The sequence below is a fragment of the Carassius auratus genome, chromosome 28 (genome assembly GCF_003368295.1).
Source record: "Carassius auratus strain Wakin chromosome 28, ASM336829v1, whole genome shotgun sequence".
Classification (NCBI taxonomy): Eukaryota; Metazoa; Chordata; class Actinopteri; order Cypriniformes; family Cyprinidae; genus Carassius; species Carassius auratus.
Genome location: NC_039270.1, coordinates 18,646,483 through 18,672,456, shown reverse-complemented (window position 1 = coordinate 18,672,456; position 25,974 = coordinate 18,646,483). Strand labels below are relative to the sequence as shown.

At 36.1% G+C, this 25,974-nt stretch overlaps 2 long non-coding RNA genes across 2 annotated transcripts; one reads left to right on the top strand and one right to left on the bottom strand.

Annotated features, from left to right (window-relative positions):
* Window positions 1-543: 543 nt before the first annotated feature.
* Window positions 544-3,804, bottom strand: LOC113047092 (uncharacterized). Its single transcript, XR_003276207.1, has 2 exons — window positions 3,148-3,804; window positions 544-672 (listed from the first exon to the last, which is right to left on the bottom strand). It is a non-coding gene; the product is annotated as an uncharacterized LOC113047092 (long non-coding RNA).
* A 7,087-nt stretch (window positions 3,805-10,891) lies between these two features.
* Window positions 10,892-17,926, top strand: LOC113047650 (uncharacterized). Its single transcript, XR_003276333.1, has 3 exons — window positions 10,892-10,958; window positions 14,120-14,145; window positions 16,422-17,926. It is a non-coding gene; the product is annotated as an uncharacterized LOC113047650 (long non-coding RNA).
* Window positions 17,927-25,974: the final 8,048 nt, after the last annotated feature.

Sequence of the window (25,974 nt, the reverse complement as noted above, 5' to 3'; positions counted from 1 at the left end):
GTATCTTCACATTTTTTAACAGCAAATTTAATGACTTTTAAGACCTTTTTAAGTCCTCTAAAGGGAAAATTTAAGACTTTATCTAAACAAAAATACAGGAAAATGTTCAGTCCGACAACACAGATTGATGTGGCGAAGCATTAGTGTGGCACAACTCACCACAGCCACGCTCAAGACAGGTCAAAGGGTCACAAAAACTTTTATACCAAGTGCTGATTGACCTTACAACCCTGACATGGTTGACTATGTTTAAACTATCAGCCTTTAAGGTACTTCAGGTAATTTCTAAATACTGGCCCCTCATAGCACTTTGAAAAAGACATGGAAGACAGCCCCAGGACATTACAAAAGCCCATTTCATCATACTTGATCTAAATTATGGTTAAATGTTGCTGCCTAATAGCCTTGAGCTGGGTTTGGGGGTTCTCCCCCAAGAAAATGTTGTTCAGGGTCTGATTAGTGTTTTCTATGTCATTTCAGACACAGATAAATGCAAGCACATACAATAATCTATGCATAGACCTAATGAATGACAGACAATTGTAGGAAAGATCAGGATCAGAAATTTATTGCATGTTCCAGTTGTAGGAGATCCATGACTTTCCAATTTACTGTGGGTCCATCCATTGACACAGAAAGCATGTTCCTTAAATTAAGTTCCTTGGTGCCCTCCTGAAATTATAAAAAAATAAAATCAAAACAAAGTCCACCTCAAGAATGATAACATTTTCATTCATGTTCACTCAGATTAGATGGTTTGTCTAAAGTAGTGATTCTCAAACTGTGGTCTGGGGACCACTGGAGGTATGCCAGATTACCAAAGAGGTCTGTGAGCAAAAGTCATCAACCAAAAATGACTGACATGGACTGTGACACCGTTGTACATTTCCAATTCACTTCTCATGACTTGTTTTCTAATCATGCACATTATTAGCAGGTGAAGTTAGCCATGGTTTCAGAAGACTAAAATGGCCTGCATTTGTACATGCATTAGGGATGCTCATTAAGCCAAATATGTCAAGTTTTTCTTTTCTTTTTTTTTATTGGCTAAGTGGTCCTTGATTTGAAAGAAAAAAATGTTTGAGAAACAAGTTAAGCCATAATAGTGAATGCCCACGAATTGGGCCTATGTGATAGGGTTCAGTGTCAACGTTGTTAACCTAATATTGAGAAGCACAAAACAGATATTTGGAGTCTAATTATGAACTGGGCTACATTATTTAATTCAATTAAATTTTACTTTTCACATAAAAAATATGCAAGAAGCATAATGCATATTGAATGCTTTATACAATAAAGTTATTTACAGCACTGCCTTCCATCCATAATGCAGTAGTCCTATGCCTAGATGTCACCCACCCACAACATTTTTTTAACTGATTGGATGGGACAATATATCGATGCATTTTGAATCGAGAAATTATTCTGGATCGATTCCAATTTTTCTGAATGCATTGCGATTCTCTCTCGAATCGATTCTTAGTTTAGTTTTTAACAGCAGATGCCACTGCGTGCTTTAGATGCCTTACACACACCACTTGAACCTACTATAGAGCTCGGGCGTAGACGTCATGGAATGGTGCATTGTGGGTAACGGCGGCCATTTTAGAGGCATCGCAAAGCAGGTTTGTAATAAGATAATAGCCAGTCTCCAGAAAAAGTTATAGAACGTGACAAAAAAAGTTGCCTATACCTATACGGACAAACTTAATAATGAAGCCAAACAACGCTAATTAAAAAAAAAGAGGTTGTAGGCGGAATCGATCCCTATGAACACATGAAAGTTTACCAAGCCTCAGTTTCCCTGATAATTTATCCTGGTCTGTGGAGTGAGCGCTTACACCTCCGATCAATTTAAAAATGTCACTTTCACTTTTTAAAAAGTCACTGGAGGCTCACCTGCAGATCATAAATGGATCTGCAAATTAAACGTGGAGAAAACAATCTTTTTCACTAAGGAAATGTTAACATTAACCGAGCATCAGTGGTGACACACACACACACACACACTTATCAGATTCTGCGAGCTATGAAGCTTGTCTATGCGGGTTTGTTACACTTCAGGAGTAATTACTCACCTATCATACTTGCAAAAATCCACTGTTTTCCTCCGGTAGTTCTGTAATCCGGTATAATATTGACGAACATTCACCTCAGACACAACCCACCATTCACCAAAACAAGACGCTTAACTTCCTATTTTGAAGTTCGTTCCAGTTTTTTTTTTTTTTTTTTAAACAAGTTGTTCAAATTTGTTAAATACAGTCAGCACAAAAATATCAAAAAGCAAATTAAGTTCAGGATTGGGTCAAAAGAAAATGTTTAAACAAAAAATACAGACACTAAACTGACTCCCTTACTGGCCAAAAACTAGAGAAAACGTAATGTGTTTGTGTCTGAGTTTGTGTGTGTGTATGTGAGAGAGAGAGAGAGACCATACACAACATGTCTCACCATAACTATGTATTATAATATTATCGAAGGTGATGGTTTCCCTCCGTACAGTGGCGACCCAAGCCATCTGACGCCTCTTGGTGATTTCAGACACCTTGTGTTTTTTTTCCAAGTAGGAAAATGTTGAAAACTAATATGATTCACGAGGCGTTTGCCCTGTCGATCATGAAACCGATTACAGCAGTTCACAATACAGCAATAATGAACCATTTTCCAAAAAATACTCAAAATTAATGACCAAATGACCAACGTTACCTAATGCCTACTATACAGTACATCTACTTCTGTACCGTGATTCCCACAATGCATTGCGACGTGACGCAACGATCCCGACCTCTATAAAATAATAATTAATAAAGTTCGAAAAGGTTGAAGCGAAGTACAAGGGTGTTTGCAGTGGGGCGTTTACATTAATCTTGCATCATAAAAGCAATATATCAATTACATTCTCAGACTCAGCAGAACGCACGAGCGCTCTTCGTCGTGAGCATTTGAGTGTTCGGTTAAAAACTAGCCTAGAGCGCCATCTGCAAAAACTAAGCTCATAATCAATTTGCAACGCATTCAAATTTTTTTTTTAAATCAATCCAAGAATTGGGACGCATCGATATTTTTGTCCCAAATATTCATTAGGAAACAAAAACACATTTTAACATATTCAAATCATTTTAAATGTTACTTTTAGAGTCTTACCTTAAAGTGCTCCAGCAAGTCTTCTGCCATTGAGGTGCTCAAAAACTGAGAACCAAGATAGCGAGACCTGACAATCATGGTCTTGTCCACAGCTTTATCGTCTTTGCCCATGCTTGCGATTTCGCAAAATGCCGTGGTGGCGAACCATCAGCGATACGCGTTCATCAATCACTTACTCGTATGTGACATATGGTATGATGCAGGTTGCACCCACGAAGTGCTGCCCCCAAATGTTGTGCTGGTCAAATTGCGGTTGAAAAAATAAATAAAAATGACGAGTCGGACATGAAATTTAAGACCCCACATGAAATTTAAGACATTCATATGGAAAATTCCAGGATTCAAGACATTTTCAGACCTTAAAAATCGAAAATTGTATTTAAGACATTTCAAGACTTTTTAAGGACCCGCGGGGACCCTGCCCCTTTAAGACTGTGTTCCAAAGATAAACGGAGGTCTCACGGCAGAGAGCTGCACGGGTCCGATTTTGTAAATCCGCACCCGCCCGTACCCGCAGTGCTTAAAACCGCATCAGAACCCGTTTTTCGACAGCAGCACAAATTACCCGCCTAAAATAGAACCGACACCCGACCCGCACCCGAAATCAAATCTGTTATGCCAATCACATTAGACACTTTTTTTCTAATTTTATTTCCAGGTCATACAGAAGTTATTTATGGAAAACTCTTTTTAAAAGATACTCGTTTTTTTATACATTTTATCTTAATTTTTATCAATGTTTTATCATTTTTTTATCATTTTAATGTTTTATCAAACTCTCCTCGCACTCCTGGTATCTGACCCAAAGTACTCTGGACAACATGGCTCTTCTGCTGTTGTGGCAGATGCAGGTGGCTCTGGGGCATGGGATGTGGATGCAGGTGGCATGCGATGTGGATACCGGTGGCTCTGGGGCCAGGCGGGTCTTGGGCAGCTGAGGTGCTGCAAACTGCAGCCAGCTCAGATACAGGTTTCTCTCAAAATACTTTCTGGCTGAGAGGACTTTTGTTCTGAACTCTGGAGAGATGAAGGGTGGAGAATGAAACTGGTCACCACTGCAATATCAACAAAATGGAAAAAGAAAAAATCTTATACCATTTAGTGGTTTTGTGGAGCACATTATAATACCCAATTAGGGCATCTGAAAGATCCACACCTCCCATGTACTTCTTGTACTCTTTCACTGCGACTGGAATCGGGATTCTCCTCATTTCCCAACTGGCATCTGGATTTTTGACACGCTGAAGGACTGTCTCACAGCCATAAGCCTTGTGAACGGTTGAGCACATTGTAACTTCACGCGTGTCCATCCACTTGTGAAAAAGAAGCTTCCCATATCGAAGCCATCTTATGGTTCCTCTTGGGTCATTTGCTTTCATTTTCAGAAAGCCTTTGCAATTAGTGCGTGCTGTGCCACACGCCAGGGTCTTCTTTGCCAGCAAGTCCATGAAAAGGCATGGGCTTGTGTAGAAGATGTCCAGAAACAACTGGTAACCACCACCAAGAAGAGACAAATCCAAGAGCTGCGTAACAGAATCATAACTGAGCCCTTTTCCAGTGGCCAGGGATGATTTGCCTTCATAAACAGAAGTCCCATGTGTAGCCACATGCAGAATCTGCAAGCACAAAGAGTTTGTAGCCCCACTTTGTCGGCTTATCTTTTATGTACTGCTTGACTCTGACTCGTGTCTTTGAAGCCACCATCCTTTCGTCCACTGCCAGCTGCCTGTCTGGGTGGAAATAAGTTTTGCATGCTGTGACTATATTAGTTTACAGGGGCTTGATTTAGAAATGTTTGTCGTAGGCTGGAGTTCCCCTTTTTCTTGCATTTTCTAGATCGTCCTCAGGATCACAAAGATGGAAGTTCCTGGAAATGGCCTGAAATCTGGACCTGGACATGACAGATTTTGGGAAGGGCAAGCAGTAAATTTCTTTGCCAGACCAGTAATCAATGATGTTTTGGGCACCAAGGAGCCCCATGTAGATCACAAGTTCAATGTATGATTACAATTCCTGCACTTTCAGAGGCTACCAGACAAAACGTTTCCCAGCCTCTGATCTCATTCTTGCAAAGGAGTTCATGTTCTTCATGATAGTGTCCACTGCAGAGATGGTGAAGAAGAGCTGAAATAGCTGCAGAGGAGAATATATCCTGTCCATTACAAGTTGTGGTCCCGGGATTCGTTTTGGTAACGCTGGAGCCTCAACCTCCTCACTGCAATCATACAACCTTTCTGTGCCACTGCTTTCTTACATCACATTGACTGGCCTTTTTGTCCCCTTGACAGAACGAGACCTCCCTCTATATTGCTTACTGCATGTTTTTGGCCTCACTGAATCAACTGCAGAGTGTGTGGGGGGTCATGGAGGTCTGAGGTCTGCTGGTGGTGGATGCTGAGCAAGTATCCTGATTGCTGGTGGTCATTCTTCACCACTGGAGGCTACACTACAAAACAAATGTATAAATCTACACTGCAATCCCAAAATACATGGTAAAATGACATACACAGAAATAATCCAGATATGCAAGTAACAGAAAGAGGAAAATCATTTGATTACACATACACAAATCCATGAGTATGTGTACATAAATGAGAAACAACCCTTGCGTACATGCGTGTGATAACTCATATGTAATGAACACATGAATGCAATTCACATATACATAAGATATAACATTGCAAAAGGCAATACACTTATGTATGCTATTGATGAATAAATTAATGCAACAAAACAAATCATCATGCATTTATTGGTTTAAATCTCGTTACTAAAGACAATATAACTGATGTTGGAGCAAACAAGGTGATCACACTGTCAGCCCTAACTGATGGACAGACATGGTACACCTCAATAAAAAATGGAAGTGACCCAGAGTTTGAAGAGGGTGGGTCATATATCACACAAAAAATGTTACCCTCTCAAAACAATATGGCCGACAGTGTATTTTTTTAAACGTGTCAAGCAGGAAATGTAAAACCTCCCCATTGGCCATAAACCGAGGAGGCAGAGAGAGCTGCTAAAGAGGTCCTCTATCCTCCTTCACCATTTGTATCATGGGAAGAACAGGAGATCTTCAAAAGCCCTGGGTACCTGAGTCTGTGGGGAAATATTGAGAAAGTGAGTGAATTTAAAAGCACAGTTGAATATCTAGTACAATATCCTGGTTTACTTAACCTAAGCAAATGTAAGCTATTATAATTGTGTTTCTCAATCACAGTCCTAGAGAACCCTAACACTCTTATCTGAGATACACATTTAGGTGAATTAACTTTGATTGGGAATACATAGAAAATATTCAGTGTTGTGGATACCTGGACCAGGACTGAGAAACACTCATCTGTGACACTGGGCTGTTTTATTTTCCATTTGGAAGTGGCCAGGATGACTCGGGCCCAGTATCCCCTCCTGGACCTTTCTTTGAGGTCTGGAACAAAACTTCTGGAGGTAACTTTGTGGAGAGAAGAGGCGTTGATGGACCTGTACGTCGGGATAAGGTGGAGGTAAGCCACCTAAGGGCAAAACTTCTGCCCAGCGGAGGAGGCAAATTTGACTCCTCCAACTATACGACTGTCAAGGTAAACAAATGTAAATTTGAAAGGTTATCAAAGACAAGTAAACAGTCATTAATAAAAAATAAGAACAAATAATTAAAACTGCAAGCATTGAAATCTTGTGAATCATAATCAACAACTTTTTACTGTTTATAATAATCTAACTGTAACACTAATCTTAACCCTATGTGTGGGTGTTTCTTATTTATTTTACACCAGATCGCAGAGCGCCAGATCCTTGAAGCAGTGCTGACAATTACCAAAGTGTCCGAGGATGATAATGATATGCTCATCCTGTTGGACAGTGAATTAAAACACTACACTGTACTGAGCCATGACAATATACATGACTTGGTACAGCAGCTGCCAATCACATTAAAAGTCCAGCATATTCATCATCGTGTGCTGAAACTTGAGGCCAAAAATCCCTGGATACAGCCGAGGAATCCCTGGACCTTATCGAGGCCGCAGAAGCCACAGAATCCCTAGATGTTGAAAACACTGAGGCTTAAAATGTGTTTGTGTCATGATCATTGACTTTTATTTTGATTTTGATTAGGTTTTGTTTTCTTAAGTTCTGATTGTTTTCTATTTCTAAATGTTCTGCGTACTTAACATATTATTAAAGACTGTTTGTTCGATTATCATGTTTTGTGCTTCTTTGCATTCACCCCATTAAATTACAGTTTGTTTGTTTTTATGGGGTTTTTCAATTTTTATGCATGAGGTGTTCTCTGATTGTTTCAGGAAAAGATTCGAAGCATCAGGAATGTTCAAACAGTGGAAGTTCAAAAACCCAAATGTTTACAGCTCTGTTGTTTTATCAACTAAGCACAAATTAAAAGCCTGACAATACTTAATATTTTTTGATAATATAATACATATTTATATAATAATAACGTAGTGTTTCAATAAATGAATGAATAAAATGTTTCTGGACAGTGTTGCTGTCAACGTGTAACCAGGTGAGAGACAGGCCCACGACCGATCTAAATGATCCAAATTTGTTGCCCATTTCTCAGCAACATTGCTCCAAAAGTTACTTTTAGTGCACGCATTCACTATGTGATTTAGTCGAGAATGAATGCCCCTAAAATTCAACATTAGAGGCAAACTTCATTTATATAATTTAACATCGATGAATTTATCTATTATCATCTCGAAGAGTAGCGTTTTTCTTCCAAAAACCAGCATAATTACAAATGTGATATTGATTTTATACAACAGTTCTATAGTTTATAGACACAGGGTTATCCATTTTTGCTTATATTTTGTAAATGAAAATAATTCCAAACAAGCGACAGCACCGTTTAACTTCTGTGCTACACATAGTTTCTTATTGGATGAATCATTCAGGTTTTAAGATGAATTGGTCGATGAACAAATCAGTGACTTCGTTCATGAATAAATAAGCCGTTTGAATTAATCTGTTTAATCTCAGTGACTCGCTCAATAAAAATGAATTGCTTCCACCTAGTGGCAGTTTTAATTTCACATTTAACATACAGTTTTAATTATTTATATTTATAGATTTAACGTTATGTTTAAAAACAAAGCATTGTTAATGAATTCTTAATAGGTAGGCTATTAATTAAGTTATTATTCACTCCAAGTGAGCATTGGAAAAATTATTTTTATACTGAATTCATCAGCTCTATTGTGTCTTGTTACTCTAATTTAAATGACTGATTAAACTAATCTGACACAAAAGATGATGCATACATTTAACACAGCATGCCCAGAAAGGTTGAAACTGTTATGATAGCAATTTATTTTACTAATAACTGAAAAAAAAAAAAAAATTCTGCTGATTATTGCTCTTTATATTGTTATAATGAATAGTGTCGATTAAAAGAATATTAAACATTTTTTATGTGAGGGGGAAAATGTAATACCTGTATGACAAGAACCACTTAGGAATCAGTTAATTTCTTTTAACACATTAGAAAAACAAGACATAGCATAAAAAACCCCAAAAAGGATTATAAATTATTATCTTGCATCGTATCTACACTTTTCCTCGAGTGATTTGGCCGAATCCAGTCAGAGTCATGACTGACGGAGGTGAACAGCACATTACCTGAACGCAGCTAAAATAACCCGTAGTTTGTTTCTTCATCGGTAACTCATCTGATTGGTTACTGCATTATGAGGTCAACAGAGACTTGTGTGATAGGTGCTCAACATTGAAAAACAAAAAAAGTATAAAAAGTAATCTTGTATGTGAGCATATTTACCTGCAATGCCTGAACACTTTCCTTTATTTTCACATTTCACATTTCCATCCACGCTTTAGTCCGTATACTGTCATGTCAACTGATCCTCTCAGCACTATTTATTTATTACACCACAAAATAACATGCTCAACATTTTCTGGTACATAAGAACCGTCACATTTATCAGAAATGCACTTTGTCATTAAAATACAAAGTTGATTTTAAAGGGGGATTTTTTTAAACCTTGAAGTTTAAGAAGCAGGGAATTTAGCAATTGAATTTGCTCATTTCCTTCACCTGGTTACTGTGACAACACGTGTTGATCACCACATTAGCTGTTCTTAAAATATAATTTTCTTGTTGCTATAAAAATTATGACTTATGCTCCATCTATCTATCCATCCATCAAACTTTAAACTACTTTAAACTTCTAACTAATTTAAACTTTAAACTACTTTTAAAACTCAAACACATATAAACTCATGAATAAATGATGAACTCTTAAACTCATAAATTAATCAACTCTGAACTCTAAGACTGATTTAAACTTATAAACTTTAAATGTACTAGAGTTCTATACTATTTCTAACCCATAGTGACTCATTTAAACTCATCTATCCATCTATTTCAAACTAATTTAACTAAACTTTAAACTAATTTAGACGTCAAACTACTTTAAGCTTCAAACTTCTTCAAACTTTCCGGTCCGGCTTTCTCAAGCCAACTTAAAGTTTGTCTCGACTATATTTTTTATCTAGTTCATAATCGTTTTTGTTTTTCATGCTACTAAAATAACAATGTCTTGATCTTCCAATGCATTAAAATGCAATTAACTAATTCATAAACGGTTGACTGTGTGGCATACAATAACCCCCCCCCCCCCACACACACACACAAAACAGAATATTTTCTTTTAATTAACATTAATCATCATAATTACAATATTACAATTAATAATCAACATTAATGATGTTTTTCAGTTACAAGACACGATATAGCTGATGAATATTTTTTCCAGTCTTTTCTCAGACCAAATCCTTTCAGAATAAGTTTTATTATATTGAAATTTTATTATATTGAAATCAAATGTTGATTGCAATTTGAAATTTATTAAAAAAAATACTTCAGAAAATACTTTTTTCCAGTCAGAAACCCTTCTGAAAACAAAATCTTGTTAGAATAGATTTTTAGTACAATCTAATTTTATTATAACACATCAGCAGAGACGACACGCTCCACGAAAGTCTCTGATAAGAGCACCAATCCATCTCCGTTTTCATCATTACTGATTCCTTCGACGATCATCTCCTCTGTGGTCAATGGCTTTACAACAACCTTAATTTTAACAAGTAAAAAAACTGAATCATGACTTAAATTGTAAAACTAGTAAAAACTATTATTTTTCATGTTAAAGATGTATATTTGAGGAATTATTAAAAGTCAAAACAGCTTGCTGTGCAATGCTATTCTTTAAGGGAATATCTTCATCCCTTCCTCTTTTCTCCGTTTTAAGGGGAAAGGGGTAGAAAATAGAATTGGTATTTTTTTATGTACGTTCACAGTTGAAAAGGAGGACGTATTAAACTCGCTGTATCCATTTGGCCTGATCATAGGCCTCAGATGGAACACCTCAACTTCACCTCCCAAATAAAGAGAGAGGTCAGTGTTCTGCTGTCCATAATTTAGAGACGTGTCAAGGATTGGGACCACGGTTATAATCGTTAACGAAAACAAACGAAAACTAGGTGGGAAAAAACATTGCCGTTAATTGAAATAAAAATAAAAATGACAACTAACTAAAACTTTAATGTGTGTGTGTTTTTTGTTGTTGTTAAAACTAGCTAAAATAAAATAAAATTATAGATTAAGTGTCCTTAGTTTTCGTCTTCGTCAATGTCTTTCATAGAGCAAATAACAGCTGCATTTCCCTTTCCCTGCGTCTCTCACGAGCGCGCGCACGCACACACAGCCCCTCCCCTCTCATCGGTGCACGCCGCGTCTCCATGAGATCGGTCGAACGACGAAAGCAAGTTCACGAAAGGTTGGTATCTGGTGAACACTTTTACACAATCACACATTAAAATGTGGTATAAAAATATTTTAAATTCTGAATATGATTTTGTCAGGGTGTTAATGTCGACCCGAGAAGCGATTGCTACTTCAGAAAGTTAACTAGATGCAAGTTTGAGGTAAAATGCACTTGTGTTGTCGATGTCAAAACACAATATTAGCTGTGATTTAAATATTAAACAATGTTATGTCATCGTCTTTCTATCAGCTACAGTTCTGGCGCCTCCGTCATATACAGTTCAACACCACATAATTTACATCAGTGTGAACTCCGCGGTAGAGCAACTCTCTCATTATCTGCGTGTGTTTTTAAATGTTTAATTCACGCGCTGCTCTGAACTGAGCACCGCATTCACCCGAAGCTCGAGCTAAAGTCTGTCAAACAGCACCTGATTATTGAACTAAGTTATCTCTTGCTGAACTAAGTTATCTCTTGCGCTAAAACTGTCAAAACACACAAGATTTACACGTAGACTCAGTGGGTTATGTCTAAAATGACAACGTATACGTGCCTGCATGGATTATAGTATACTAATACTGTATCATAATATACTATAACAGGCTGTATATAAGACATGCGACTCTCATTAAAGGGATAGATATCACCCTAAAATATCATTTCTGTCGTTATTTATTCACTCTCACATTGTCCCAAACCTGTATTAATTTTCTCTCATGCTGAACACAAAAGAAGATATTTTGATGAATGTGTGTAACCAAACAGTTGCTGGTCCACATTCAATTTGATATTAGCAAAAAAATACTCTGGAAGTCACCGTGGACCAGAAACTGTTCCTCAAAATAACATTTTTGTTCAGAAGAAATAAACACATTCAGGTTTGAAACCACTTGTGAGTGAGTAAATTATCATATAAAAAGAAATTACTAAGACAGAATTGACAGACAACTGACAGAATTTTTATTTTTGGGTGAACTTTTTTTCTGTAACGTTAATAAAACAACAAAACACAAAGAGAAAAATCACTCACTGCTCTTATCACTCACTGACTGACAAAATTTAACAAAGTTGCTTTAGGAATCAGTTTATATACTGTTTTATTTTTATATTTGTTCAATCAATTTCTTAAATGCTCCGGTAAATACACCTATTGTACCTGAAAATACAGCACTGTTTGTTTTATTTGTATATTATGGGGCATCAGTGGTTCATGTAGGTTGTCTACAAACCGGAAGGTTGGTGTTTCAATCCCCGGCTCCACCTGACCAAGTGTCGAGGTGTCCTTGAGCAAGACACCTAACCCCAGCTGCTCCTGACGAGCTGGATGGCGCCTTGCATCGCTGACACTGCCGTCTGTATATGAATGAATGAGTGAGTGAAGGGGTGAATGTGAAAGCACTTTCGGATGGCCATGGGTCTGTTGAAAGCGCTGTATAAACTCAGTCCATTTACCATATATTATGTGTAGTTGTAATGTGTATCTTTGTCATTCTTTAATATTTGTTATTAACAAATGAGAACAAAGATTTTTATCTTCACCCTCTTTTGGACTAAATATACTTTTTTTTAACCTTGAAATACTGTCTTTATAATAGAGAAATTAGTTTGGCTGTAATGCTCAGACAATAATAACCGTGAATCCTGATATTTCTAAAAGAAACCGTGATATATTTTTTCCATATTACTCACCTGAGCTGTGGTGTTTGTATCGGTGTGAATTCTGTCTAGAAAATGATTGCTTGACTGAAGTAAAGCCATCTCTCTCTTTCTTACTCATGCTCACCAAAACATTGAAAAGCTGTATTTAAAGTTTTATTATTATTATTTGTTGTTGTTGTTGTTTGTCATGTCTGTCTTCTTTAGTCTGTTGCTCTTTACATATCTACATCTTATGTACTGGTTTTATTTTTGAATTAATATTTTCTAAAATTGTATGATGTTTTTGTTGAGTTATTACAACTTTAAAGAGGGGTCATTCACATCTTTAACTTAAAAGGTAAAAGGTTTTCTAGTTGACAATCAAGCATTTTTTATCTTTTTTTTTTCTCAGGCTGCTAGAATATCCAAACTTACAATATATTAAAATAAAGAACAAAGCCTCTGATGGAGAAGTGTTGTCAAAAAACTGAAAATCTTATCATGGCGGAGAACGTGTTAAATTATGTTAAAGGGGACCTTTTATTCATACAACAAAATATTCTAGGGGCCATGAAAGTTAGGTGAAAATCCCCAAAATAAATTATAGTATAATAAAACATTGTGACAGGATTCGGTCTGAGAAGAGTTTTTCTTGATTCAAGCCTTCGGTTTACCCGCGCTCATAACACTAGCACAGAATCAGTTCAGAATCAATCACTAAAAGAATCAGATCGGTTCAGACGCTCTGTGTGTCGGTCTGCTTCACGCTGAATCACATATGCGCAGTATCATCAGCTCCTCGGTTCTCGAATCAGACGCGTCTGACAGAAACGGTTCTTGACCCGTGAACGAGTCAATGTTTTGTTCATTATCTGGCTCGGCTCGGTGTTTATCTTCAGTTCTCTCTTCACAGCAGTTCAGTCAGTGTACTGTTTGAGTACATGCATTAAGTATTGGTTTGTTTGAACTCAGAGGGAGTGTCAGCCACATTAAAAAAGTGAACAGCTTAAGTCATTTGTGGATTAATGCTTATTGGAGACGCAAACCGTTTAAAACGATTCAGTTCGATTTGGTGAACTGGTTCAACCGGTTCACTAAGAAGAACTGATTAAATCGAAGACTTGCACCGGCATTAGCGCTTGTGCCCATAAAGATGAAAATAACACCACGTGATAGTTAGTAATGACATTTAATGAAAGTAAACATGTGGGCCATGCTTACACCAGAAAAAAAGAACATTTCGGAAGAAGTCACTTCTGTAAATGAAAAAAAGTAGTGCAGTTCAGTTTCTGTTCACCCCAGGGATGTTAATGATAACACTTGTGTATTACAGTAGAGTATAGCATTTTTATTTATTAGTACTGATAGATTTGGACCATGAACGTATTGTACCACATAACTGTCAACTTTATTATTTTACTTTCTATAGTTTGTTGCAGTCTAATCTGTTTCTAACACAGTGGTGTAATCATTTCTATTTAATGTGTAAAGTTCATCAGCACATGACTTATGTGTTTCTTTTTCCTCTTTTCCAGATAATTCAGATAATTGGATCTGCTCTGTAAGTATTCTGTGTGTCTCATTGTCTGACACATAATAATATATATATATATATATATATATATATATATATATAGATCACACTGTAACGTATCGATCAGTCAGAGATCGTTTCTCTTTTCTTCTTTTACACGTCTAAAAACTACTGCTACTGCTGTTATTATGCTTTTTGATTCACACTTTATGAATTCTCAATAAACATCCACACTTATGTGATGTATAATTTATATAACTAAATATAATTTAGATTTTTCTTCTCCCTTTTTATTTTTCTCTAAACTAGCAGTGCTGCCATATAAATGAACTACATAGTTGTTGCTATCATTTGACTTTTTAACACACATTGCTTGTCTTGAGGTCAAAAAATTATCTGTGCAGGTTAATCCACTTAAAAAAAAATATTTAATCAAAATCTAAATATGTGTTTCTGCTCTGGAAGGGCATTTATTTACTTGGTCTTAAGTTATATTCTAATTTTCTGAGATACTGAATTTGGGATTTTCCTTAGTTTTCAGTTGTAATCATCAAAATTAAAAGAAAGAAACATTTGAAATATATCAGTCTGTGTGTAATGAATAAAAATATAAATATAAATATAATATACAAGTTTCACTTTTTGAATCGAATTAGTGAAATAAATCAACTTTTTGATGATATTCTAATTATATGACCAGCACCTGTAGATGGACGGATGGATTGATATATAGATGGATGGATGGATGGATGGATGGATAGATACTTCCGGTCTTGTGATGTCACATAAGGGAAATAAAATAAGAAACTTGACTTGATATAATTAATTGTTTTTCAAATTAAATATCAGTTAGTGGTATATCAAAGATAAGAGAAAACATCCTTCATTATTGCGTATCTCTGTGTGGAAATAAATAAATTGTGGAGATTGCTTTCTTCTTTTCTCCACAGGGATCTCTTAATTCAGTCACACTCAAATGTGTAATACTCTACATCTGCAGAGAACTGATTCTGCTCTGACTGCTGTTTATAAGATCATAAGATTAGCGACTGTCAAACCAGAGCCTCAGATTTCTGCATGCATTTGTTTTATTAATGTTTTTGATTACATCATTTATAATTGTAACGGCTCAATTAACAATGCAATTAAGATAGGTTTTTGCATTAATTAAAATATTAGCTTTTTATTTTTCTCTGTATTTCTATTACATTTATTATCTGTTTTGTGACAGATCTGTTGCATAAATTATTCTGTGTATAAGCATCCCATGTATATTTTTATGATTGCTTATGCATTAATTATCAGATAAAACAAATCTTTAAATTAGTCAAGTTTAAGTTGAATCGTTTTACAGTCCGTTCTTTTTTCCATTTAGAAATACGTTTGATGCAAAATGTATTAAATATAAAAATATGTTGTGAAAATGATAATGGATTAAACTGATGACGTATATGCAGAGTTGAGAAATATTTATGAAGATCAGTCACAATAAAATATAAAGAATGTTTCAGAGTAGTTAATGCCATCCCTTCTGGACTAATTAATTTGATGAGCAGCCATTTGTCTTACTATAATGTAGATTTCCTCCATTTTATTTAAAATAAATGGTTTTCTGATGTGATTTGAGATTTGAAAAGGTAGAAACAAAGTTTGAACTCGGGTTGGTCGCGTCAAAATGATTACAGCGCAGATTTTTTCCCCTTACACCACTGTTACACCACGTGAGCCGATAGTTAAGTGCCATCTACTGTAGTGTTGACAAGCCCAAGCACACTTTAGTAGACTTAGTGTAAATTATAGACACTAACATTTTTTAAAAATTGATTTAATATATCGTGCATGTTTAACTATATTGTGCAGTCTTAGAAAATTATCTAATAATATGGTTAATATATTTTTGTCCGTGGAATGCACCACTTCTGGTGTTTTATTGGTAAATTGTAGCCAGTTTTGTTTGTTAAATCCAGCGCTCGAACAGAAGAAGCGTGACAGCCGTACAGATGTTCATCATTACTCAAAGTGAAATGTAGTGCAAGTGACACGACTAAAGATACAGATGTTAGAGGAAGGATATGAATGGTAAAGAAGACAACTACTGTGGAAACAAAATTATGTTTTTATTTTTACAGACACACGGTTTAGAACAAACTAAAAACGAACAAACAAAAGAAAAGCTTCAAGCTGAGAAATGTTAAAAAGTGAAAAAAAAACCCACAAACTAAACCGAGATAGATGTGAACAGATAACTATTTACATTTTACTGCTGAATGAAGCTTTAAAACATGGCAGGTGATGTGTTTTAGGATTATCCTCATCGGCCGCTGGAGATCAGGTCATCCTCGTTGAGTAGATGCTCTCAGGGATATCATACACCACAGAGTCACTCGTGAGGAAGAGCCATGTGTCGTGGATCTCAGAGACACCGATTACTTCCACTTCGGTTTCTTGGACCTGCCCCACAGCAATCTGCAAGTTTACAAAAAAATTAATAAATAATATGAGCACTGGAAGTTTCTAGTGTTAGACTGCATCCCTATTCACTTGATTATACTACGCCCAAAAAGTACGTACACTTAAGAGTACATACTTTAGAGTGTGTAGTAAAAGAGCTGCCAAAGTTTGAGACCTACTACTTTGTCATAATTGCAACTATTAGTTATGTGCACCTTGTTATCATTTAAAGTGTGTAATACAGATCAGAAACACAGTGAGTCAATGTTTAGATAAATTAGGTAGATTTTCATAAAAGCATACTCATGAATATGCTGCTGAGTCTTCTGGAGTCTAACTTGCTTTATCTCATCACAGTTAATATCCTCCACATTAAATATTAGTGTTAGAGTGTGCTGTATCTGGACTTTGGGTACTTTTGTAATACTTCTGTCATCATACTACAGTTTGGGACGCACTCATTCTGATTCTGAATATTATTTCATGTTTCAGTTTGATTATCATGTCAAGTCAACGATTAGATTCAGTTCAATTTAATAATGCATCATGATTACATCAAATTTATTTTGTGCATTTTTATAAAATTATATAAGCAGGCTACTTTTCAAAGTAATTACTTCAATTAATTAATTAATTATTGTAAAGTATCAATCAAAATAAATACAGCTTGATTTCTTGTTCATAACTGGCTTTTCTTCATGTGATAACTGCCATTTCCAGTTCCAGCTCCTGTATGTTTTATGGACACAGTGGATGGATTAGTTGTTCATTACGTACCATCACAGAGGTGTATGTGGAGGACTGAACTTTTCCCGGCTGTCGTTGAGGATGCAGGGATGAAGATGGGTAATGACCACATCCTCTCCTTCATACAGGTCCCACAGTGCCTGATCCCTCCACAACGATACCTAAAAAACCTTTTGACCACACTTCAGGTGAAGATCCAGGACGGGAACATGAGTGTTTCATCCTCACCCCACACAGCTAGAAGATTGAAAGTGGAGTGGAGCATTTCACCGTCCTGTTCCTGAATGTTTCTTTTATTAGATTCACCCAATTTAGGTTAATTCATCCTTGATTGGGGAACACATTCATTATTAACTTATTGCTTATTAGCATGCATATTACTAGTATATTGACAGTTTATTGGTTCTTACAAAGCACATATTAATACTTTATTCTGTATCTAACCATATTCTGGTACCCCACATTTGAACATAACCACTACAATGACCATACTATCAGTAAGCAACAAGAAACAGTTTTTTGGGGAAAACTCCAAGTTAATATTGAATGTGTTCAATAATCAGAATCAGAAAGAGCTTTATTGCCAAGTATGCTTGCGCATACAAGGAATTTGTTTTAGTGACATAAGCTTCCAGTGCACAGAGACAACAACACACAGACAAAAAAAAAGAGATTTACAAATTGGCAAATGAGTAAGTGTATAAACAATTGTGCTATAAATGATAATGGAATAGGATTGAGTGAGATGCAGGAATGTTCTAGGATGGAGGGTTAACAAATAAATATAAGGATATTGCACGTTTATAAGCATAAGTAGGGAACATTTAACTGTTCATGAGGTAGATTGCCTGGGGGAAGAAACTGTTCTTGTGCCTTGCTGTTCTGGTATTTGCGGCTCTGAGGCGCCGGCCAGATGGCAAAAGTTCAAAGATGGGGTGACTTGGATGTGAGGGATCCAGAGTGATTTTATGAGCCCTTTTCCTCACTCTGGATGTATACAGTTCTTGAAGGGTGGGCAGGGGAGCACCAATAATCCTTTCAGCAGTCCGAACAGTTCTCTGTAGTCTTCTGATGTCTGATTTTGTTGCTGAACCAAACCAGACAGTTATTGAAGTACAGAGGACAGACTCAATGACGACCGAGTAGAACTGTTTTAGCAGCTCCTGTGGCAGGTTAAACTTCCTCAGCTGGCGAAGGAAATACAACCTTTGCTGGGCCTTTTTAACAATGGAGTCAATGTGATTGTCCCACTTCAGGTCCTGAGAGATGGTGGTTCCCAGGAATCTGAATGACTCCACTGCAGTCACAGTGCTGTTCATGATGGTGAGTGTGGAAAGTGCAGGTGGGTTTCTCCTGAAGTCCACGATCATCTCCACTGTTTTGAGCGTGTTCAGCTCCAGGTTGTTAAGACTGCACCAGACAGCCAGCTGCTCAACCTCTTGTCTGTAAGCAGACTCATCACCGTCCTGGATGAGGCCGATGACTGTAGTGTCATCTGCAAACTTTAGGAGCTTGACAGAGGGGTCTTTAGAGGTGCAGTCGTTGGTGTAAAGGGAGAAGAGCAGAGGGGAGAGAACACATCCCTGAGGGTCACCAGTGTTGGTGGAGCAGCTGTTTGACATTAATTTCCCCAGTGTCACTAACTGTTGCCTATCTGTCAGAAAGCTGGTGATCCACTGACAGATAGAGCTGGGTCAGTTTGGTCTGAAGGGCTGTTGGGATGATGGTGTTGAATGCCGAACTAAAGTCCACAAATAGGATCCTCGCATAAGTCCCTGTTTTGTCCAGATGTTGCAGGATGAAGTGCAATCCCATGTTGATTGCATCATCCACGGACCTGTTTGCTCGGTAAGCAAACTGCAGGGGGTACAGTAAGGGTCCAGTGATGTCCTTCAGATAAGCCAGAACCAATCTACAGTGTTACCATAGATGGATAGATAGAAAAACTGTGCTGTTAATCATGCAGTGCTACTCCACATTTATTTAAAATGATCCTCAATTCTGAATCTTTATAAATGGTGTTGGTGAAGATTGTCAGATTTAGCTTCTGCATCATTAACTTTACTGTGTTAAATGGAAAATATGAAATTTGTCATTATATTTTAGTTTTTCAGAATTACTTTATCACTTATCTTCTGAACTTCAATTCATTTAAAGTTTATATATAAAGTGCTTTTTACAATACAAATCATTGTTTTTATGTTTGTATTCTTGAATTCAGTTCACTCTCTATTTGGAGCTGGAAAAGGATGATAGAGAGGTAACACTGTTAAACTGGTAGTCACTAAAGAGAAAACTCTTAAAAGAATGAATTAAACACTGCAAACATGTTTAGATCAAAAGAAAATAGACAGCAGATTCCCTCACTTCCTGTATCTGCCCTCGGAGTCTGAGCTACTCTCTCTTGAAGATAAGTGGCTCTCTTCACCGGTCGTGTTGGGTGAAGATGAACACGGGGCGTCTTTTACAGCGTTCTGTGCCTCTTCACTGATGTCCTGTGCCACGGTCTTGAATTTCATCGTCCCAGGACCAACAAACAAATACATCTGCCCATATGCATTGGACATGGTGTAATTCTGTAAGATGTAACTCACCCTATCCTCAAATTCAGGGGTGGGCCCATCTTTTTATTCAAGTACACTGTTGTTCCATCAGTAAGTGCACAAACCATCTCCGTTTTAACCTTATCTACCTTGGTTTCTTTCCCTTTTGTACAGTAGGTCAGTGTGCGGCGGTTAATACGGGTGTCCACGCACTTGCACTTGCAAAAATGCCAGTTTGAGCTGCCATTCTGTGGAGAAGAAAACACAGAGAAAGGTCCTTGTGAAAACTAAATAAATGAGAACAGTTAGATTTTTTTATGTTTTGAAAGAAGTCCCTTCTGCTTTTCAAGGCTGAATTTATTTTATGCTGAATCTGTAAAAGAAAATAAGAAAAAAAGTCAATGTTTTTACACCAAGCATCTTGGTATGTGTAATGTTGTTTGTTGTTAGTAAGAGTGTGATTTTATTAAAGATTTGTATGATAGGAGTGTATAATTTGTGCTTGTGTGTTAGATAGATAGACAGATTTACAGTGTGTCTTTCACATTTTATAATGATTACCTTTGACAGTTGTGTACTGAGAGGAATGAAAACTCCCTCTTTCTCGAGGCACCTTGTCACTATAAATGTTGGTGATCTCTACGTCATCTCTAATGTGTAAGACACAGAGAGCTTCATCTTTCCACGGGGAGATATCAAGAGGATCAGGATCACATCGCAGCTGTAGATTTAAAATGGGAATTGATGAGCATCATTCTCACTTTTTGTAACTGTGAAAATACAGAGGAGGTGACAAAAATGTTAAAGGTAAGCACCATAATAAGTTTATTCTGAGCAGGTATAAGTACATGACATATATAACATATAAAACGTCTAGGTAAGTGACATGTATTTTTCAGAAGTAGTATATGTTGAATAAGAGAGAAACAGAGTGGTAAAGGTACTCACTCACTTGGCCTTGTAGAGTTATATATCCATGCGCTGAGTATACGTCGTCTTCATTGACAGACATGGGTGTAGAGGATGGACAGAGTGCGTCTTGTGCAGCTTTTACTGCATCCTCTGTGACCACAAGTGGAGCTGTGCGAAATTTCTGAGTGGCTGGCCCAACTAGTAAATGGGTAGAGACGGTCACATTCTTTAAAATGTAGCTACCTCCTTCCTCAAGTTCGGGGTCTGGGCCAGATCTTTGTGTAGGTGTTGGCATGATCAGTGAGGGCACAGACTGATGTAGTCCTGTATGTTTCAGGTTCAGTTGTAGACTTTGTGTATATGAATGTTTCTGCTTTATTTATCAAACGGGTCTGAATGCATGTGCATGTAATTCTTGTTGGACGAGTATAGAGAAGCCTTTCTGAGGGAAAAAAAAGAAGAATAAAGTTCTGAAATATCTGGTGCAATATAAATTATGCAAATTTTATATGTGGGCGTACATGCAATATAAATATGAATATTACTAAAAGATCTGTAATATTATGTAAATTTAGAGAAAATAACATCAAACAATGGGACTTCTAGTTTGACATGACTGATCAACAGCTTTGAGTTGAGGGAGGAAAACAAGTCCTGTAATATCAAGTGTTGTGTTAAAAGTAGCTGTAATATAAAATTATTTAACATTGTAAACTGAGAATTTGAGAAACGGAATGTTATAAAAACATAGTGCAGTGATGTGGGTGTAAAGCACAGATCAGTGTGACGCTGTTAGCAGCGCCACCAGCAGGTGGTGGTAAAGCACCTTGAAGTTGTACGCAAACCGCCATTCAAATATAACAAGAAGAAGAAGAAGAAGTGAACAGGATACTGAAGTTTGGCATTTACATGTTGAAGTGGTAAGTGCCAGTGAGTTGTGTAAAAATATTATTAAACAATCTTTTGGATTATTCAAATAGGCTAATTAGTTCACATGCACTAAGTGATAATGGAAATCTGTTTTGGATGTAATTTTAAGCATTATTAAGGATATTTGTTTGTGTGCATGCTTTTAGTATACAGTTTGTTGGGTGAGGTATTGTCAGTATGCTAATGTTGTGATGTATTTTTATCAAACTATGTAAGGTTGATAAATGATTTAGGTTAGTGAGGTCAAAGCAAAGAAAACTAAAATATAATCGATCAGCAAGCCCATGGATCTGGAATAGATGAGAGTCGTGGTGGGTTGTGCTTTACGCACCGTTAATAAAACGTAGCAAAAGTGCTTCTTATCCAGCTGTGGTCATGGAGGTCCGGACCTCTGTAATTTTTCTTTTTTCAAAAAGCAAATGTGTTCATTATTTGAGTAATGTGACTTGATGTGAAGTTTATGAGTATATAAAAAAAAATACAGGCAAAGACCTACGTTATGAAGAAGACCTATTGAAATAATGACTTAACAGGGAAAAACACAAGCAGGCAATGAAACACAAGTATAGAAATATTGATGAATACAGAGAGGGAAAAGATGAGGTTTACCAGCAATTACAGGAATATTGCCAAATTTAGAAAAAGTAAAAATTAAAAGAAAATTATAATAACAACCAACAATTTGGAGAGGAAAAAGAGCTACATAAATGAACAGTACAGGAATGATGAGCAATTCAGAGAGAGGTAAAAGAAATATATAAATCAAAAGAACAGGACCTACGTTAAATTTAATGAACAACAAAGGAGAAATATCTGTGTAGAAATGATTCTGAGTTCAATGAGAAAAGGAAATTAAATTAGAGTCACCGCTATCACTATGATGTAGAGTTTAGGACCTGCCAAAAAATGTATTACTTATTTAAAGTACAAATGTAAAGATTCAGTGTGCACAACGCATTCAGGGGAAATATAGAAAAAAGCTATTTTATGCGCCAGCAGAGAGACATACAATAAAATAGCCTGTCTGGATAATACAAGATCCAGGAGTTTTAAGAGCTTTAAATACTTTTAGAGATGTTGTTAAACAGGGACCAGCGTTTGTCTGCAGATGCTGTGCCAGAGTGCTCTTCTCAAACCAAATACGTCTTTGTGATCGAGGACGACATCAAAAGAATCCAACAGTTTCTTCAGTTTGAAACTATGTTCACATCTGCTCTGACTGTGTGTCTTGAGAGAAAATGTTATTTTTAGTTAACGACTAGTATGTGTCTTGGAGAACATGAAAACAGAATGGATCTGTCACAACCTTGATGAGAGGTTTCATGCCAGATATTGCTGTAGCTAATATGCTTCAGTTCACTCCCATTCCTGCTGAACTCAGTGATTTGAATATTACTGAGAGACACGTTATGGCAAAGTACATTCCCTTTGCTGAAATCATCACCCTTCCGAAAGGTCAACAGAGCTATAAAATGAGCCGTAATATCTGATGCATCTGAAGTGGAAACAACAGTAAATTGTTTACCAAGACCAAGAACAGAATGTGAATGTGTGAGAAACGTCTTGAAGTCTTAATGAGGGATTTAATCATGTCACCTGCTCGGCCTATCGGTGAGGTAACTGATTTTATCATAGAGTGGAACTCCAACAACGTGTCTCTCCACACATTCACTGCTTATTTTGGGTGAAAGAAACTCCAGAATTTGAAAAAGATCAAGATCAGGATGTTTGTGATTGGATAATACTCCTAAATGTTTTGCACCTACAGCAAGCATCCCACAAAATTATATACGATTGCAGATCCTACATGTCTAAACTATAATCTAACCTGATAAACTCTGTATTTTGCTTGTACAACTTATAAAAAAAATTAAAATAAAAAAACTTGTAAAATATGTATACCCCTGGTCGAAAAAGTTTTAATAAAATGTTTAATTTATAACAGTAATCACAATAATCATATGTATTGTACTATACAGTTGGATGAGCCGGTGTCTTTGTCCTACCCCGTCAGATTTTGCTACCTCACATTAAAACAGTGGGAAGTACAATTAGACAACGAAAAATGCAATCGGTGAAGTTATGGTTTATTCACGTCTACACCTACCACAACCCTAAACCTACCCTTACAGTAATGCAAATACAGTAATTATGTGTTATATTCGCGGTTATAGCTAGATGGGATACAGCTACAGGAAATCAACAATAAATATTATTTTCTACCTATTAGATTGTGTTTTTATTAAAGTCTACCCCTAAACCTACCCTTACAGTAATGCAGATGCATTAAATGTTGTTCAGCATGAGAAAAGGACACAATTCGGTTCAGTTCATTTTGTGAAGCGGCTCATAAGAACGATTCCTTTAAGAACCAAACAGCAGTACAAAGTACCGCGAGAGCTGTAAGAGAGCAGATAGCTCTTGTGTTTTTGAATCGCTCGATCTCGCCGTACTTTGATGTCACCCAAAATCTCTTGAAACCGTGGGAGTTTATCCTGTATTCACGACATGTGCTCAGTAAGCACTGAAAACTGAATTATTTCACTAAGAAGATTAGATACGACGTAAGATGTTTAGCTTTTCATGTTACGAAAATACAAGTGTCTTGATTCTCTAATGAGAAACAAGCAATTATCTAATCCAAGAGCAGTTATTGACTTGTGCATGCATACATTTTTTATTTTATTATTTGTGTTAAAAATAAATAGGTTTGATTAAATTGAACTATTTGACAGAAAGGACAAAATATTTAATTAGGTAATTATATACATAAAAAAGCCATTAAAGCTGGAAATTTGCTAGTTATTATCAGTACCCTAGTTTAGGCTGTTAAATGGCACATTCCTATTTTTGACCAGCAGTTGTCACCAGCGCTTTCTTTTATTGATATGTTTTTATTAAACATTAGTTATTGGTATGAAATATTACTGTATTAAGACATTTAGAAACAATTATGTTTTTGAAATAAGATATTACAATTAAATATGTTTATAAAAAAAGATGACATGGGGCTGGAAAGAGAGAAAATTTTATTTTTAGTTAAAGACCAATATGTTTAATTCAGTGTTTAAATTGAAATTGATTAATGATCTTATTATTTATGTTAAGTATTCTTGTTATTCTTGTGATTAAGATTAGAGTAGCACTGAACATCAGTGTTGATGGTAGGGAGGTGATAAACACATCAGACTTAAAGGTTGTTTTCTGTGGCTCAGAAACACAGAATGCAGATGGTGTTCAAAGAGTTCAATTGCCAATAAGTCCACTGCACACAAACACACTTTCAATGGTTTAAAACAATATATGTATACTTTATTACTATTAAATAATCAGCAACAAATAAATTATCAAGTTACAAAAACAAAATCATGAGGAACCAAGGAAATGTCTCAATGTAGATTTGTGTGTGAAATTCACTTTATGAAAATGAGGAGAAATTGTAGATAATGTAAAAAAATCTATATTATCGATATTAATAAACTATATATATATATAAATATAAATAATATAAATATATTATATATAATTATATATAATATAAATATATAAATAATAAATTATATAATAAAATGGAATAGCAAACAATTACAGGGAAAATAACTATTTCACAACTAAAAAACTTAAATTTAATCAACATTATTAATTTTTTTTAATGTTTCTGTGGTCATGAATTACTTCTAAATGAAGTGGAAGCTGCACAGAAGATCCTCTGGACTCTCTTCAGTCAGTTCAGGAGGTGCTGTGTATTCACCGAAGTCCTCAGAGCAACGAGACCTCAACATTAGCTTCAACAAGCAAATCACCACCATGTCCTCCACCACTGATCCTTGATACTAAACCTTGGAAAGAGCAAAAAAAAAAAAAAACATGATTTTGATTTATTTTGTTATTAGAATAGCTATGTTTACTCATAATCTATGAAGGGCAGTGTTATATTGTGAATATTGTCATGACTGAAGGTTGGTGCACAATGCAGCCTTGTGTGTGTTACTGATTTCTTGTAATGGTTACTACACGATAATTTAGGAGTAACAGAATGTTTATATGCAACAAAAACAATCAAACACATCTTAAAAATCCTGCTAAAGTCTTCTGTATTTCTTTAAACTTACAGACAAACATGCAGATGATTATGCTTCAGTTGCTCTGCTCTAATGTGTGTGTTACATACCTCTACGGTTGTGTGGATGGTTGAGTTTAACTTCGTGGCCCTGACGTTTGCTCAAAGGTGACAAATATTCACTTTATCATTAATTTTGAATTTGGACCAGGC